Source organism: Nyctereutes procyonoides, unplaced genomic scaffold (assembly GCF_905146905.1).
Source record: "Nyctereutes procyonoides isolate TBG_1078 unplaced genomic scaffold, NYPRO_anot_genome, whole genome shotgun sequence".
In the NCBI taxonomy this organism is placed as follows: Eukaryota; Metazoa; Chordata; class Mammalia; order Carnivora; family Canidae; genus Nyctereutes; species Nyctereutes procyonoides.
Genome location: NW_026575030.1, coordinates 32,033,862 through 32,051,038, shown reverse-complemented (window position 1 = coordinate 32,051,038; position 17,177 = coordinate 32,033,862). Strand labels below are relative to the sequence as shown.

The 17,177-nt window shown below is 46.6% G+C and overlaps 1 protein-coding gene across 5 annotated transcripts in view; it reads left to right on the top strand.

The window, feature by feature from the left end:
- The first annotated feature begins 10,574 nt into the window (after positions 1 to 10,574).
- Positions 10,575 to 17,177, top strand: part of BOC (BOC cell adhesion associated, oncogene regulated) — a 79,282-nt gene continuing 72,679 nt past the window's right edge. For 4 of the 5 annotated variants that reach the window (XM_055316081.1, XM_055316080.1, XM_055316077.1 and 1 more), the window contains exons 1-2: positions 10,575 to 10,959; positions 15,678 to 15,765. The gene's annotated coding sequence lies outside the window, so the exon portion shown is untranslated. The remainder of the gene's footprint in view (positions 10,960 to 15,677; positions 15,766 to 17,177) is intronic. The other variant, XM_055316082.1, reaches the window with a different exon arrangement.

Here is a 17,177-nt window from a genome sequence, read left to right as displayed (position 1 = left end):
GAGCATGAGTGGGGCGAGGGGCAGAGGGAGAGGGAGAAGCAGACTCCCCACTGAGCAGGGAGCCTGACTCAGGCTCTATCCCTGGACTCATGGATCATGACTTGAGCTGAAGACAGGTACTTAAACGACAGAGCCACCCAGGCGCCCCCATGTTATGCACTTGTAAGTTGTTTTTCTGCATCCATAAAACATTTTTTTCTTGCTTTGTATATTTAAACATTTCTGTTTATTTTTCAAAATGCTGCATGGTAACTTTATGAATTGGTCATTCTTGATGGAGATAACTATCAGCATTTCTGTGTTTAATATCAAAGGCCCCAATCTGAGGGACCAAACTGTCTGTACACAGCCACTGCTTCAAATTTGGTCAAATCATTATTTTCTGTCACCGAAACCGCCTGTGCCTGCACGATCAGATTGACTGTGCTGTCAAATCATATTAGCTCCTAAGACATCAAACAGCTAAGAAAGTGGAGAGAATTTGTGGGGCCAGAGCTGGGAGAGTACGAAATACTATACAGTGGCATCTACAATTTTTCCTCTCTTTAGCAAACATCTACCTACTGCCTATCTTATTCCAGAAGTTGTACAAGGTATTAGGAATACAGTGGTAACCAGGGGTTTCAAGGGGATCACATCAGTTGAGGAAAATTGAAAATACACCACAGTGTAAATGACATCTCCTATGGTTGAGAAACATAACAGCTTAAAATGGTTAATTACCAAACAAACAGTAGGTGCTATAATAAGGGTAAACACCAAGTGATATATGAGCCCTTGGATAATAAGCACCTATTTTATTGCGCTGGGCAAAGAAGACCAGAGGAGCTAACAATTGAGCTAAGTTTTGCAGGAAAAATAGGAATTTGGTGCAATAGGTAGTAAAGGTGCTCCAGCAAAGGCCTAGAGACATGATCACATACACAAAAGCCTAGAGACATGATCCTGGAACATTCTGAAGAAGTTGAGTAAAGTAAGGGAGGGAACAAGGTCAGGGGAACAAGGTCAGGGGTGGGGAATGGTAGGAGACAGACCACATTGAGGAGATACTTGTTCAGGACTGGCGTGAAAGGTTTAATGCACTTTGCTTACGAGTTTGATTTCATCCTAAAAGTGGTGAGGTGCAGGTGGAGGGAAAGCTATGGCATCATCAAACTTGACTTTTCTAAAGACGTCTCCATTGGTAATATGAAAAACAGACCAGTGATGGAGGCAGATGGGAGGCAAGACAATTAATAAAGAGGCTTTTGCAATCTTCCACATAAAAAAAATGATAAGGGTCTGGACTAGGGCAATTACAGAGTAACAAATGCAATTAATGAATTCTGAGTTTGGTATATTCAGGCAACTTCATGGGTATGTGTTACACAGAGACTTGCCCTCAGGTCCCACACTTGGTTTTAATCTCCGGGGCTACTATTTTGACATTTTTCTCTTTGAATTTGTGTTTTGTAAGGGAAGTTCAACTGGGCAGTAGAACATGCAGTGGAGTTCTGGAGTCTCAGCTCACATGTCATCCTGCCTCCCACTGCCTACCTGAGATAGGGGCTCAGCTGTCTACTCCCTTGACTCCTAGTGCCCTGGCTTTCCCCAGCTTTTCCCACCCGATACTTGCTCCATGGCTTCAGTCACCCTCTGCCTCTGATAGGGGCCTAGGCGTAAGTGGGGAGGGTTGGTGTAGGGCATGTAAACCCATTGCATCTCAGGGAAGAATGAGGCAGTGGCTTCCTACCCCCCTCCCCCCAAGCCTGGCAGTTTCACAGTGCTTTCAGTAGACATCTGGGCAGGGGCCTATAGCTCATCTCCTAGGGTATCTTGGTATGCACATTACAGCCCCTTAGGGGTTGGCCATCTGCTATGGGTATAAGAAAGGGAGATTGACTTCCCCATTCCTTTTTTTTGTTTCGTTTTTTGTTTCTGTTTTGGTTTTTAACGTTCTTAGTTTATTAATCCTCTCATGAAAAAATCTGCACAATCACTGAAAATAAAGCTACTGCAGAATCTTTACTCTTTCTATTGTTCAATCTCCAGCTCACTTTTTGCAAGCACCAACATTGGCTTTTTCAATCTCCTTGACTTTCTTCATTCTATTCTTGCATTCCTTGCACTGTTTCCTTGATGTCTTTTCTTCTCTTACAGGCCATGTCTTGCAAGTCTATGTTTGGGTTCATTTTTATTTGCATAATCCAAGGAATCATAAATCATGCCAAAGGCAGTTGTCTTGCCACCACCAAAATGGATTCTGAATCCAAATACAAATATGACATCTGGTGTGGTCTTGTACATTTTGTCTAGTTTTCCCCCAAATTCTGTCTTAGGTACTATTGCCTTCCCAGGGTAAAGAACATCAATGACCATCTGTTTCTGCTGAAGTAGTCGGTCATGAACTTCCTGGTCCAGATAGTTACTGTGTCATTCATGATGGCGGCCGAGCTTCAAGCAGCTAGGGAGGAAAAGAGCTGACTTCCCCATTTCTGACTGGGACCCTGCATTTTTATTTTGTACTTAGACTCTGCAAAATATGTAGCCTACTCTGTTGTGTTGGCTGATGGCAGAGAAGGGTGAATGGAATTATCCCAACTCATCATGCATCCTCCAGGAAGACTGTGTCTTTTCTTGTCCTGTCAGAGGAGGAATAAGATATTCTACAGTCGAATCTCAGGAGAGGGAGGGTGTAAAGCAGAGACTGGATGAGGAATGAATCCTGTTGCTGTAAGCTTTCTGGGAGAAACTCAAGCCCTTTCTTTATGGGGCCAACTGGGCACAATCCTGACTCTTAATGGTTGTGGCCAGACATTCAGGGGCTTAACCACACAGACACAATAACGTACAAATCATTTCAAAAACACAACTACCCACAAATCAGTGTGCAAGTAAAACTGGCAAAATCTGAATAAGGTTGATGATTGTATCAAACTCGATTAAGATATTAAGACATCTTTGATTAAGATACACTACTATAATTAGGCTAGATACTGTGCTATATTTAGGGGAAAACTAGGTGAAGGGTATACAGGAACTCTGTATTATTTCCTACAACTCATGGGAATCTATAATTATCTCAAAATAAAAATTAAAATACAGCTGAAAGTCAGTCATATGCTATCCTTTCAGATACACCATTAGCATCCAAATGCAGAATACCATATGGTGGCCATCAGACTTTGTATCTAAGACAAATCAGTCAATAGTTGCTTTTGGCAAGGATCTGGTTTTGGTATTCAAACTATAATTCTACCCCAGGTGCAGTATTGGTTATTAGTATCCTTTCAGCATTCCAGACGACATAGATTGACTAGGCTTCAACTGCTGTGACAGAGATACTTGATTCATTAACTCTTCATTCATTCATCCATCTGACATATTTATACTTTGGATACCCAATATGTGCTAAGTGTCATGCTAAGCACTGAGGGTACAAAGTTGAAATGAATTTCCTTTCCACTTAGGGGTATTCCAGCTGAGGGAAGTCAGATGGACTCACAATCACAACTATACTGCCCATTACGGATGCTGTGATAAAGGATGGGAGAGGGTTCAACTCCAGTGCATGGGCAGACAACTGGAGTTGGGGAGGGAGAGTCAGCGAGTGTTCCTAGAGGAGGTGATGCTAGTGGGAAGTCTTAAAGAATAAATAAGAGTTTGAGTCAGAGGGACAGAAATTGGTCAGGTTGGGAAGCACAAGGAAGTATGACCTCTTGAGGGAGAGAAAAGAGATGCTAGAGCATAAGGTGCAGGTCGATGAGCCACTGGGGAGCCGGGCTGGAGAGGTGGGCTGGTTCAGAGCAGGGAGCACTTGTCCCCTATATCAAAGGAGCTGGGAGCCACTAAAGAACTTTAAGGCAGTGAGTAATGTGACTGATCCTGTCCATATCTGTCCTGAATAATAAAGACAAGGTTTATGAGTTTTTTTGGTTTGGTTTGGTGTTTTGTTGTTTCTTTTAAAGAAACGAGGAAGTCAGTAGGGTGGACTATGATTAATTTTTGTCCTTCTTTATTCCAGGCAGAGGTTCATAGGTAAGGCACTTGTCAAATTGGGCCCATCGAACCTCAGATGATTTCATTTCCTAGTTGATGAACCAATAGAAGGCAAAGAAGATGAAACTGGTATCTGAATCTGAGTGGGACAGGTAGTAGGGAGCCCCAGTATCTCTGTCTTCCTCTCAACTCCTTTTCCTTTCTTGGGCTTCCACTGTAAGGGCTGTTCTAAAGAAATGGGACAGCTGACATAGGCTGGGACATAGTTGGTTTTCTGTCACTATGGCCCAAAGTCCCATTGAATCCCCGGTACCTCATAAGAGGGAAAGAAAAGAATACAGTGAGAGCACAACCAGGTAGCACATTACCTCTCTAAACTTGCAACAGCAGTTTGGCTTTTGATTCTGTCCTGCTTGGGCCCTGGAACCTTGATTCCCCTCCATAGAAGCACCCCATCACCAAACCCCCTTACAGGATGTGTGAGAAACTCCTTCCCTGTTTATGGCTGACTGAACAAATTTAACGGAGGCTGTTTGGTATCAAAGCTCTGAGGTCCAGTTTTCTTTGAGTTTTGGCTTTCGTCTGGAGTCTCTTGCCTGCTGCCCTGGGCTGCCGTCAGCTGCACAATATCTAACAGCTGGAGGATCCAAGTTTCTCAGCCTAACACGTGAGGGGGGGGTGGGGATGAGAGCAAACAGAGGGAGTTGTAGAAGGTAGAGGTTTCACGTGGGACTAAATGGGGCCTGTGCTTGCTTCAGAGAATCTGATATCTTGGGAAAAATGGAGTCTCTTAGAACTCAGTGTCAACAAATTCTATTTGTCTGTGACTTAAGGAGTGTGCAAAATCAAGCATGCAGCACGGGTCACAAAAATGGCCTTGCATTGTCCTGTTTTCCATTTCTCTGTCCTTGATTCACCTCTGACTCAGACTCTTACTACTATAACTGCCATTTATAATGTGCCTACTAAAGTTTATGTTTTTAAAAGTGCAATGGGCATTGCATGACCTCTCAGAACAGGTGCTAGCCATAAACAACTGGTATGATTGTATCAGATAACCCACTAACAATCGTATAATGAGAGAGATACTTCAGATATATTTCCAGTTTTCACAGATGAAGGAACTGGGATTCAGAATGTCTAAGCTTGCAGGCTTGTTTAAAGACTGTACCCAAACCCAGATTTGTTTTGCTGCACCATTTCCCCTTTTATTTAATGTCATCCACCCCTTAGAGTACCCTTATCTATTAGGCAGCCTCAGGGGGCTCAGAAGACTGATCCCTTAAAGTCAGCAGAACACCCGGTGCATAGGAATGCCCAAGTTGGCAGCACTGGGCTAGGGAAGTCAATCCCAGCCAGCTCAACTTGTATGGGGAGTAGATGGCATTGTACCAGGCTCACCTGTAATCCTGCCCAAACCATGCAATTTAGGGTTTAATTACATGCTGTCTTGCATTGTTTACTAATTGTTGCAGAGGTCAATCTTATACTTTCATTCATCATTCAGTCATCAAATATTTTGGAGCAACTGTGCACACTTCTCCGACAGCCCTTGTGATACTCAGCCTTGAATGGTAGGCCAACTCAGGTAACTAGTAAATGGCCCACTAACAAGCAAATGAGAGCTAATTTTCCTAGTAACAAATTAATGACTTTTTGTATTTATTTTGAAAATGAGCATATTCCCTTCATTACTAAAAGCTTTATACATTCAATAGCTAGAATTTGAAGCCAGCAAGTTGGATACAATATTTTATTTCTAGCACCTCTGATCAAGATAAAAATCTTTATCCAAACATTAGCTTTGAGAATAGGAATGTATACAAAAGCCAATTTGCTAACTACTGTTGATACTATGAATTTTAGTATCTAGTCTTTAATCTTAACTCCTACATCAGCGCTCCATTCTCTTAAGGTATACAGTCCTAAGACTTTTCTGTCAATTACAGTGTATAAAATACCTTAGTTCCTTGAATTAACTTGGATGCTTTTAAAAAAAAATCAGCCATTCAGAAGCCCAGAAAAGATCTTTAATGACTTGACAAAATTTAAGTATCTTCTGAATATGCTTTTCTTACCCCATAAGTAGCCTATATACCTCCTGAAATAGTTATAGGAAATGTTACACTGTAAAAACCTCAGGTTTAGGCATTGGTACCACCACTTAGTTGTTGGGGGATCTTAGGCAAGTTACTTAATTTTTCATATGTATACTGGAACTGGAGTTGATCAAACCTACAAGGAAGGGTTGTTGCGGGGATTCCAGACTGAGTGTACACGTAGAACCGAGCACAGAGGCTGTGAGAGTAGATGCTCAGTAAATGTTACCTTATTTCTCAAGGGGTTATTGGAAAGGTTACATAAGATCATGAATATAACTGAGCTCACATAGCAAGCAATTATTGTTCAGCTTTTCCCACTTGAGCGTTGTCTCCAGTGTAGTGAATATTTGGCAGTTGTTTTCTTTATCTGGTTAGTGCAGTCATCCAAACTGGATAATTCAATCAAGTCTCCACTTGGGGCCTTGTGCTTGATGATCTCATTGTTGTTGAGATCTGAGAGATGAAAATGTACATTGGAGCCACTAGAGGACAATTTTGCAATACCAGCCAAAAGCCTTTAAAATGTTATATCTGGGGATCCCTGGGTGGCGCAGCGGTTTAGTGCCTGCCTTTGGCCCGGGGCACGATCCTGGAGACCCGGGATCGAATCCCACGTTGGGCTCCCTGCATGGAGCCTGCTTCTCCCTCTGCCTGTGTCTCTGCCTCTCTCTCTCTCTCTGTGACTATCATGAATAAATAAATAAAATCTTTTTAAAAAAATGTTATATCTGTTGATCCAAAGCTCCTACTCATAGGAATTCACCCTTAGGAAATAATCAGAATTGTAAATAAGATTTATGACAACATGTTTAGTTAACTCTGATGCATTATCATAATAAAAATGGAAACAATCTAAATATATGACAATAGGATAATGGTTGAATAACAATGTCTCTCTTTGATGGAATAGTACACAGCTGTTAAAGGCAAATTTTGAAGAAGATTTAATTATATCAGAATGTTAAATTTAAAAAGTAGGATAACAACTTCTATATACAATAAACACAATTTTGTAAAATATGAAAGTACAGATAAATCAACGATAAAACTGGCCCCTGCTTAAATTACCAAATGCATAAGAAAAAAAGTACAAAATATTGAATAAAGGTATCTGATTATGTTGCCCTTTTAAATATCTTCCAGTTCTGATCAATTAGAATCATATACTCAGTGTAGACAAAGTATGTATTTGTACTGATGAGAAAAAAAAAAACCAACAACAATAACAAGAAGAAAATGATCAGGAAAAATACCTCAATGGGTTAACAGTGTTATCCAGGGGTAAGTGGGTCTAAAATGATTTTCCCCTTCTTTATGCTTTTCTGTATTTTCTAATTTTTTTTCAATAAACATAGTATATACCCAGGCAGACAGATTTATTTTAAAAGAGGGAAAATTATCTAGTACCTATTTCTCTGTGTACATTTTAGTAATTTTTCTCAGACAGTCCTCTCCAGATATGCTTCACAATGAAGGAGTTCTCTTGTTTATGCTGTAATGGGTAGTGTGTCTGCAGCACCTGAGGGACACCCCTCTTTTCACTTCACTCACTGGGATTCCTTCCAGTTCACTCTATATAGTGACTTATGTAGACCTATATACAGTCCCTGCTCCCTCCCAATGTAATAAATGTCATGATCACTTTCATGCTAAATGCTCCCTCCTTCATGGAGGCAAGAAAGCCCCCAGGAAAGCAAGATGCCAAAGGGAAATCACCATGAACAGAGTAGAGAGTAGCAGAAAGCACCTTACCGCAAGCTTTGACTCTGTTTTGAGATGGCTGGGAGCTAGTGCTGGGTGGGGAGGGTTAGGATAGAGAAACTAACAGAGAGAGAAGGGAGGAACTAGACAAGGATTGCTCCAAGCAAAGGGGGAGAATTCAGAGATAACAGTGTTCTTACTGAAGTAATAATAATAAACATAATTATGTTAATACAAAGAGCCATAAAAACAATAAACACTTCTGGGGTGCCAACACTATGCTTGATGCTGTTGCAGAATTAAACCCTCTAAATTACGCTGTGATCTGCATTCTGTCTAAACTCTGTGGGAAAGATGAGCAGCCACGTGAACAGACTCGGATGGAGGGAAGTATAAGGCCATGGGCCTTTATCCTGGCTAAATAGCGTTGGTAGGGGACTGTGATCTTTGTTTTCTGCTTGTGCTCTGACTTGTTGACTCGGAGCCTGGAGCAAAGATTCAAAAATAAGAATGGAGGGTCCTAAGAGAAAGTCTGAGGAAGAAGACAATGTGAAGGGGTAAGGGACATCTTTGAGATGTTGAGCAACAAATAGTATGTATAGAAATACAGAAGAATCGATCTAAGAACTTCATGCATGGTGTTTGCATTAGAACCCCACATTGCCAGTGGGAATGGTACTACTTGGAGTCATCTTTGAAAAACAGTTGGATATCCCACTTGGGGCTTGCAGAGAAGGACTATTTCACTGCAGTGGAAGGCTGCTAACCTATTCCCTTGGGGGAGTTAAGAGTTCTGTATCCAGGGTAGACTCCAGGACTTGTAGTCCTGTGCCGCAGGAGGAGGACAAGAAGAAGGTAGAAGCTAACAAGGTCATTGGCTGGGGAGAAAAGTAGGTCTTGGGGAATGCTGGGGGTGGGGTGGGGAGAATGTTAGTACCAGAGAAGGAAAGTGGGGAGGGAGGGAATGGGAGAAGAAAGAAGAGGAAAGAGTATAGGTACACAGTTCCAAGAGGGAGTTTCAGTGTCTTTTCACCTTCTTGTTGAAGATGGATCATCCCTTTTTTCATTTTGCCCCAAAGACAGGCCCCAAGAATCCAGGCACACATTGTTGAAAGTATCAGATAAATCAGTGAAAATCTGGCTGCCTGAATTACCAAATACATGAAAAAAGCAGCAGTACAACATATTGAATGAGATATTTATGTTGCCCCTTTATTTAAAAAATTGTTTTAAAGATTTTTATTTATTCATGAGAGACAGAGGCAGAGACATGGCAAAGGGAGAAGCAGGCTCCCTGCGAAGAGCCTGATGTGGGACTCAATCCCAGCATCGGGGGATCATGCCCTGAACTGAAGGCAGATGCTCAACTGCTGAGCCAACCAGGTGTCCCCTGTGTTGCCCCTTTAAACATCTTTTGATTCAGAATCGATTAAAATCATATACTCAGCGTAAAGTATGTCCTTTTTTACTGATGAGAAACTTAAAAAAATCCAATTGTGGCCTAGAGACCTTCTGGTTATGTGACTTTCTCAAAGTCACACAGTGGCTTCCTGACTCCCAGGGCAACTGCCTTGCCACAGAAAAGAGGCAGCACCTTCCTCCCCCACTCTTGGCCTGCTGATCAATTCTGAGGTGGCTTCCTTCCCACTTGGGCACAAACTTGAGGTTCACGTTGAACAAATACTTTAACCTTTCTGGGTCTCGTTTTCCTCAGCTGCAATATAAAGGTGTGGACTTCAGTGAGGTGATCTACGTGATCTACGTCTCATCCCTGAAGAAGGAGAGGACCCAACTTGCCAGTAAGTCAGTATATGTTTAGCTTCTCAATACCTTGAAAAGTGTTTTTACAGTGTGGCCCTAGGTCAGGATCACCACGTCACCTGGGAACTTACTAGAAATGCAAACCCTCAGGCCCACCCTAGAATCTGCTGCATCAGAAAACTGGGGGGCGGGGCCTGGCAATCCGAGTTTTAGTAAGCCTCTGGGAGGTTCTGAGGCCGCTCAAGTTCGAGAACCGCTAAATTGTTTTCCGCCCAACACTAAGCAGAGGCGTTTAACACACGCACACGCGGAGGTAACCAACTTCTCTCTTAGGCCACTAGCCCCCCCCCCCTTCCCCCTCGGATGCTTTTCCTGCTTCTCCCTCCCGGGATGATGAATGGAGGTCAGGGCGCTGTCAGCGCAGGACGCGGCCAACCCTCCCTCCCATCCCCACCCGGTGGGTCGGGGGAGGTGGCGTCGGGGCTTCGCCGAGACCGGTTTCCTCCCAATTTCTTTGACAACCGCTGCCCCAGTTTGGGGACGTTTAATGACAAAGTCTGCTTTTAGTGATTTAGCCGATAGTTTGCCGAATGAGGACGACTACTGAGACTGGGGTGTCAGAAACAGTCTCGGGGGAGCGAGTGACGGGGAGAGAGGAGGATAGGTTGGCGAGCAAGGCTCTGGGGTGAGGCTGAAGGGGGAGAGGGGTCCGGGGGCACTGCCCTCGGAAGGGGAGCCAGAAGTGGGGGAGGAGCGCGGGCTAGAGCGCAGCAGAAGGAAAAGGCAGGCGTTAGGAGAAAACGGAGTTTGGGGGACTGGTCTGGTTTGGTGTTTTTTTTTTTTTTTTCCAGCTTCCTTTCCTTTCCAAGACTTTTTCTCTGCCCCGGCTTGCTCCTCCCCCTCTTCCCCGCCTCTTCGGCTCCCCCTCCTCCTCCGCCTCGCGCGGCAATGGGAGGCTCCTAGGCAGCAGAAGCAAAAGAAGGAATTGTTTGCGAGTTCACTCATCCAAAAAAGCGTCTTCCATATGGAGGGACCGGGTGCGCCGGGCGCGGCGTCCCCTGCCTTGTGCTCCTGCCGCCGCCGCCGCCGCCGCGACCCCGGCTTCCTGGCGCGGGGACCCTGAGCCCCGGCCCGCGGTGTCAGCCGGCGCGCGCGCAGCACACTCGCCCTTGCACACACACGCACTCACGCCCGCCGCAGCCGCACGCGCCCGCACGCGCCCGCCCTCCCCGGCCGGCAACCGCTCGGGCCGGGGCTCCTTGGGGCTCCTTTGTGCTCCCGCGGCGGCCGCCCTCCGGCTCGGTGAGCCCGCGGGTGTCGCGGTGCGGGGCGTGTGGCCGTGCGCCGCGGTGCCGGGTGGCTCCCTCCGGCCGGCCGCGGGCCCCGCTCGCCCTCCGCAGGAGCCGCTGCACCGGGGGTGAGTCACGTCGCCGAAGTTTGTTTTCTTTTCACAAAAAGTTGTGTTTCTGTGTTGGTTTGCGGGGGGGGGGGGGGGCGCGGTCGGAGGCCGGGCGACGCCGAGGGAGCGCCGCCGGCGGGAGCGGGTCCGGGAGCTCGGCCCGCGGGCTCCGGCGGGGACCGCGGCCGAGGGGGGCGCGCCGGGCGCGGGGCCGGAGGGGTTGGGGCGAGGCGGGCCGCGGGGTGCAGGGGAGTTGGGGCGAGGGGGGCCGCGGGGCGCAGGGGCCGGAGGACTTGGGGCGAGAGGGGCCGCGGGGTGCAGGGACCGGAGGACTTGGGGCGAGAGGGGCCGCGGGGTGCAGGGGCCGGGGGAGCTGGGGCGTGGGGGGCCGCGGGGTGCAGGGGCCGGGGGAGCTGGGGCGAGGGGGGCCGCGGGGTGCGGGGACGGGAGGAGCTGGGGCGTGGGGGGCCGCGGGGTGCGGGGGCCGGAGGAGCTGGGGTGAGGGGGGCCGCGGGGTGCGGGGACGGGAGGAGCTGGGGCGTGGGGGGCCGCGGGGTGCGGGGGCCGGAGGGGTTGGAGCGAGGGGGGCCGCGGGGTGCAGGGACCGGAGGAGTTGGGGCGAGGGGGGCCGCGGGGTGCAGGGGCCGGGGGAGGCGGGGTGCGGGTGCCGGAGGGGTTGGGGCGAGGCGGGCCGCGGGGTGCAGGGGCCGGGGGAGCTGGGGGGAGGCGGGGTGCGGGGGCCGGAGGGGTTGGGGCGAGGCGGGCCGCGGGGTGCGGGGGAGTTGGGGCGAGGCGGGGTGCAGGGGCCGGAGGGGTTGGGGCGAGGCTGGCCGCGGGGTGCGGGGACTGCCGCCACCGGGCCCCGGCCGCCGCGTCTGGTTCCCTGCGGCGCAGTCTGGCCGGTGGTTCCCGGAAGCTCGTCGGGTGGAAGCGGGGCCCGGACCGCCTCCGAAACGTGCCCGAAGCCTGACACGGGTGTCCCGGCTCCGCGCGCCGGGCGCGGGGAGAAGCCCGCAGTGGGTCAGCGGCACCCCGGAACCGCGCAGCACCGGTTGGCAACCCCGGGGGAGGGGGGTGATCATCCTGGCGTTAGAAAGAGAAAACACCGAAGGAGGGACCGAAGGCGGGGGAGGGAAACAGCCCTCTGCGGAGCATCTCTAGCGGGGGGGGGGGGGAGTGTGTGCAAGGGGCGAGGCCGAGAGCGGGGTGTCCAGAGGGGTCAGTGGGGCTAGGGGAGCGGCGGGAGAGCGTGTGTGTGGGGGGGGGGGTTCGCGCGCGCAGCATCCTGGAGTTGTGCTCTTAGATTTGTTTGTGTAACTGAGGTGGGGAAGTGAACCTCTGGAACAGGTGGGAAGGGCCGGTAGGGAGGGGCCAGGAGCCCAGGCGGGATCTCCTGCTGGATTGTTGAAGGCCTCGCTTGGCTTTCAGGGTGCCACATGTTGACTCTTCCAGATGATGGGAGGATTTCGAGGGGCACGGGGCATCGGACCTGGAGGACTTAAGGAGGAGCGCTGGGGATTTGTTTAGTTTTGTTTGGGGGATGGCGGTGGCAATGGCGGTGGCTGGGTTACTTGAAAGGTGGTTGTGTTCTTCCAGAGATGTGGCAGGAGAGCTAAGAATACCCAAACCACACGTGGGTAATCCTAAACAAGCACTTTATGGGTGTGGTGGGATGTACTGCAGCTCCCCCATCCCTTCCTAGCCAGTTCAAATGGGCTCGAGGAAGTTTTTGATTCAGAGTTCCTTTGAGTGGACTGAGTGAAAAGTGTGCTTTGGTTTCAGGCCCTTGTGCCACCCCCAAATTCCCTGTACCCGGCTCACATTTGTCACCTAGTGCTTTGTTCAGAACTTTGCAAACATTGGACACGGAATAAATGTAATTTTCAAAATTTTTCAGTGCACAAGTGTTTTTGATTTCTTCCACAACTGGGCCCCACACAGCTCAGCTCTGTGATGTTTTTTTTTTTCACTCCTCTGATTACAGCCAATAAATCAATCTCCATTTCCTCCAGGTCAGCATGGACAATATTATAACACAGTCTTGTTGGACTCAGGTGGGGGCTGGGGCACCCATCCATCTGGGTGACCTATTTTCTGAACTTAAGTGAATCTGAGGCAAGAGCTTGGCCGTTTTGAGGTGTGTAACAGCTTTCCCAGGAACGTTTCTGAGGTCTTATAATTGGCACTTTTTAATGGTCTCATAATTGAAACCCAGAAGGTTCCCATGGTAATCTTGAAGCACCTTGGGGTCAGTGGGATGGAGGCAGGGTGGAAACAGCAGTGGAGTTATGATTTTCCTGCCAGGTGAGTTTTAGAGTGAGTTTATGGAAGAGGTAAAAAATGAAAGAAGAGCTGCCTCATTCTACCACTTTGCTGACTGTGCCCACCCCCCACCCCCACCCCCGTTTATTTCTCAGTTTGGCCCTTTGGGAGACTGGAGGCTGTCTATTCCTATGAAATCTGAGGATTGAGATGTCAGACATTGGCCCTTTCATCCTCTTTCAAGAGATCTAAGAGGAGTAACATTACAAGAGACATTTCCTCAGGAGAAATTGCCCAAGACACAGACAGACATTGGCTTTACTCTGGCAAGGCAGAGGCCACGATGGTTGGTTCCTTGACCACAGATAGGGGTGGGGGATGGAAGACCCTGCTTAGCTGTGTATTGGTTGGCCAACTTGTGATAAGGGGGTGTTCCTTTCCATCCTCCAAATGGATTTGGAGATATTCCTTTCTTTGAAGTGCTCTTTCAAATGTTTGGGCTCTCAGCTCTCTTCAGCAACTTATCTGTGATTTCCATTCCCCAAGAAGGAGTAGGGGATTTTGCTCATTAAATAATTCCATTGACTTCTCCAGAGACCTCCAGGGCTTAAGCAAGAAGAGCAAGTGAGTCTGGTCGTCACAGTATTCCACAAGACCCTAGAGGGTCTGGGTTCAGACTTCAGTGAAGTCACTGATGGGGTTAATGATTAAGGAGTTTTCTGTCTTTCAAAACAACTGGGAAGAAGCTGAAGACCCAAATGCATCAGTTAATTGATATCCAGTACTTTCTGATTGAGTAAGGAAGTATTAAACTGGCACCAAAAGATATTATATATTTAGAGTCTGCTTTCTGATTGAGTAAGGAAGTATTAAACTGGCACCAAAAGATATTATATATTTAGAGTCTGCTTTCTGGGGAAATAAGAGAAAGGGGATGGGAGTAGAAATTGGGGAGGCAGAGGAAAGATAGTGATTTGCTACATTTTTAAAAAATCATTTAGAATTTCTTGTCATCTCTATACTTCAATTTATTAAATATTTCTAGTACATCAGACCCTAGACTGGGATCTTTCTTGCCCCTGAGGGAATAAGCTTAGTTAAAGGATGGTTCCCCAAACTAAACCCTTTCCCCCTCATTTTTATTTATTGCACAAGCATCTATTAATAATTTTAAAAAAAATTTTAAATGACCCATTTTCCCATACTATAACACAACTTGATTTTGTTCATCTGTGTGCATACTTTTCATAGTTGTGATAAAAGTATATACATTTTTGTAGTCCACAGTGAAGCATCTAGAGATTTTTGTCCAAAGACTTACAGAGAACAGATGTGTCCAATCTACTTCACCTAAATCCTAGGAGTGCTCCCACATGAGGCCTTCACGTATAATATTTTTATCATTTATGAGGCCGAATCAAATACTTGGGACCTAGGCAGTGGGCGGGGAGAGAGTGGAATGGAAGTGGGTGTTTTTAATTTAGGTATCTGTATTTACAAAAAGCCTCCCTAAATAGGGCTTTTGCCTCTTTGGAGGCCTCAGGGTTGGTATGGGTATAGAAGGGGAGATGGAAGGCAGGAAATAAGGTTTAGAGGATCCATCTCAAGTGGCACTGAGATGAGGAGTAGGGAATTTGGGTGGAAGCCCTGGCTTTTCCGAGGACTCCATTCACACAGACTCAAACCACCGAACTAACTCATTGATTGTCATGGCTGCACTGCCATTGTGTTAGCTTCCCTTTTGAAGCTTGCCTTGTCGTTCCTGCCCTTACCTTTTATTATTCTTCCATCTATACCATCTTTTCCATGCCTGCTACTACCGTGCTTCTTCATGCCCTTGACAATTGCTGCTGACACATGGCTAGACTCCCCACTGGCTACCTATCACCACACTGCCCATCCTCCATCTGTCCCATAAACAACTCAGCACCCAGCTTAAAAACAGTTTAACTTTACAACCCAAATTTTTAGCTCTCTCACATGTGGCTCTGTCCCACCTTATGATAATATTACCTTAGCAGGAGCCTTCTGCTCCAGCCCAAATCTAGCTAGTAGCTAACCCTTGATTATATGCTGGGTTCATTCCTTGCTTGCTGCCTTAGCACCCTAAACCCCTTTCCTATAAGCCCACCTTACTTTGTATGAGTCCTGCTAATAATATGTTCTTGAGAGATATATGATGAATATTGATGAAAATGGGCTGCTGGTTGCAAAGGTAATGGTTTTGTAAGATTAGGCTTCAGTGTAATCATTGTCCTTAATTCATGGTTCCTCTCATTTCTACGAGGGACCAGGTAACTAGAGATTTAAGGAAGCCTAGGATCTTAGAAAAACTGCTTTTTCTGTTTTCTTATTTATAAAATGGATTAATAAGGAATTACTATGGTTTATAGCAAGGCACCTTATAAAAAGCCAGTACTTCAGAACTGTTTATTTTGTTGTTCAAAAGATAAGACACTTCTCTTTTTCCCCAGTCTCAGCACAAACTTCTGGAACTCATGACCCATGAAGTCTTGTCAACAGTCACACCATCTGAGGGTAGCAGCAATGAAGTAGAAGCAGGTGAGCTCTTCCGCCCACAATCTAATACCTCTCTGGCCTATTGGATCGGTCTTTTTAAATTTTTTTTCCATGTTTTGTCCTCTTGAGGATACAGTGTTTCTCATCCTTTAGCACTGGAAAAGTCTGACACTGAGTGGAATCTGGATCAAACAGATTGGTTCAGACACTCTTTTAGTCAGAACCTATGATAACCTCTGTGACTGTGTGAACCCTCCTTTCCTTGAGGCAAATCCATTCAACATGTTGGATACAAACCATTTACTATGGGATTTGGAGTCTGAGGCTGTGTAGAAGAGTCCGGCTTGGGTTTGGGTGAGGAAAGCCCTGTGTTTATGTCTCTGTCAATGGTATTAGAGCGAATATCTTGTGATCTGCATTACTGGGCAGTGTTTATTTCACAAAACCCAGAGGGATTCTGTGTCATCCCAACTTTTGAAATAAAGTTAGAAAATAATTTCTCTTTTTCCTAATGGTGAATTTGGCCTTATCTTCAAAGAAGGCCTTTGATGTTTGTGACAGGATTATTGGGCAGTCAGAGGAAATCATAGGAGAAAGATCAGAGCCAATAATACACAGTCAACTTCATTTGGTTGCCAGAGAAAATGTTGAGGAAAGTCTCAACTAGTTCTCCTGGTAAGAAACAGGAAAGTACATAATATGGCCAGGATAAGTAGGATTGAATTAAAAAAATAATAATAATAACTCAAAAGGAGCTGAGCAGCAAAAAGTATGGCAAAGGAATGTTTGTTCTTCTCTAAAATGAGTTTGGACAGCATTGGACAAGACGAGGGTGATGATGTATGTGTAGGCTGGAGACTTCATCCTTTCAACAAGCTTTTATTGGGTACTTGCTGTGTGCCTGGGATCAATACCAGAGCCTACACCATCCAGAATTCCATTACTAAAGGGAACACTGCAATACAAACTGTAGTGTTAAAGTACTTGGACGGGGTCAATTAAGGAAGGCTTCTTGGGAAGCCTGGGTGGCTCAGTGGTTGAGCGTCTGCCTTTGGCTCAGGGCATTATCCTGGGGTCTGGAATCGAGTCCCACATTGGGTTCCTTGCATGGAGCCTGGTTCTCCCTATGCCTATGTCTTTATGTCTCTCGTGAATAAATAAGTAAGATCTTTAAAAAAAAATAAAGGCTTCTTGAGGGAGGAGAGTCAGTATCTCAGACTAAGTCTTAAAGACAGAGATGGGACTAGTAGGACTGAACTGTTCTTTGACTTCTGCCTATATGTGTTCTTTATTTTCTCCCTGAAAATGTACTTTTCTTCAGCGGATGATAGGCTCAAGTGTACTTGAGACAGGAGATTGCAAGTTCAGAGTAGTTTTGTTAATTTTAGAAAAGTGAAAAACTGGAAGTTCTGCAGTGAGTACAGAATCTCAGAAATCTGAGTCTTAGGATTCTG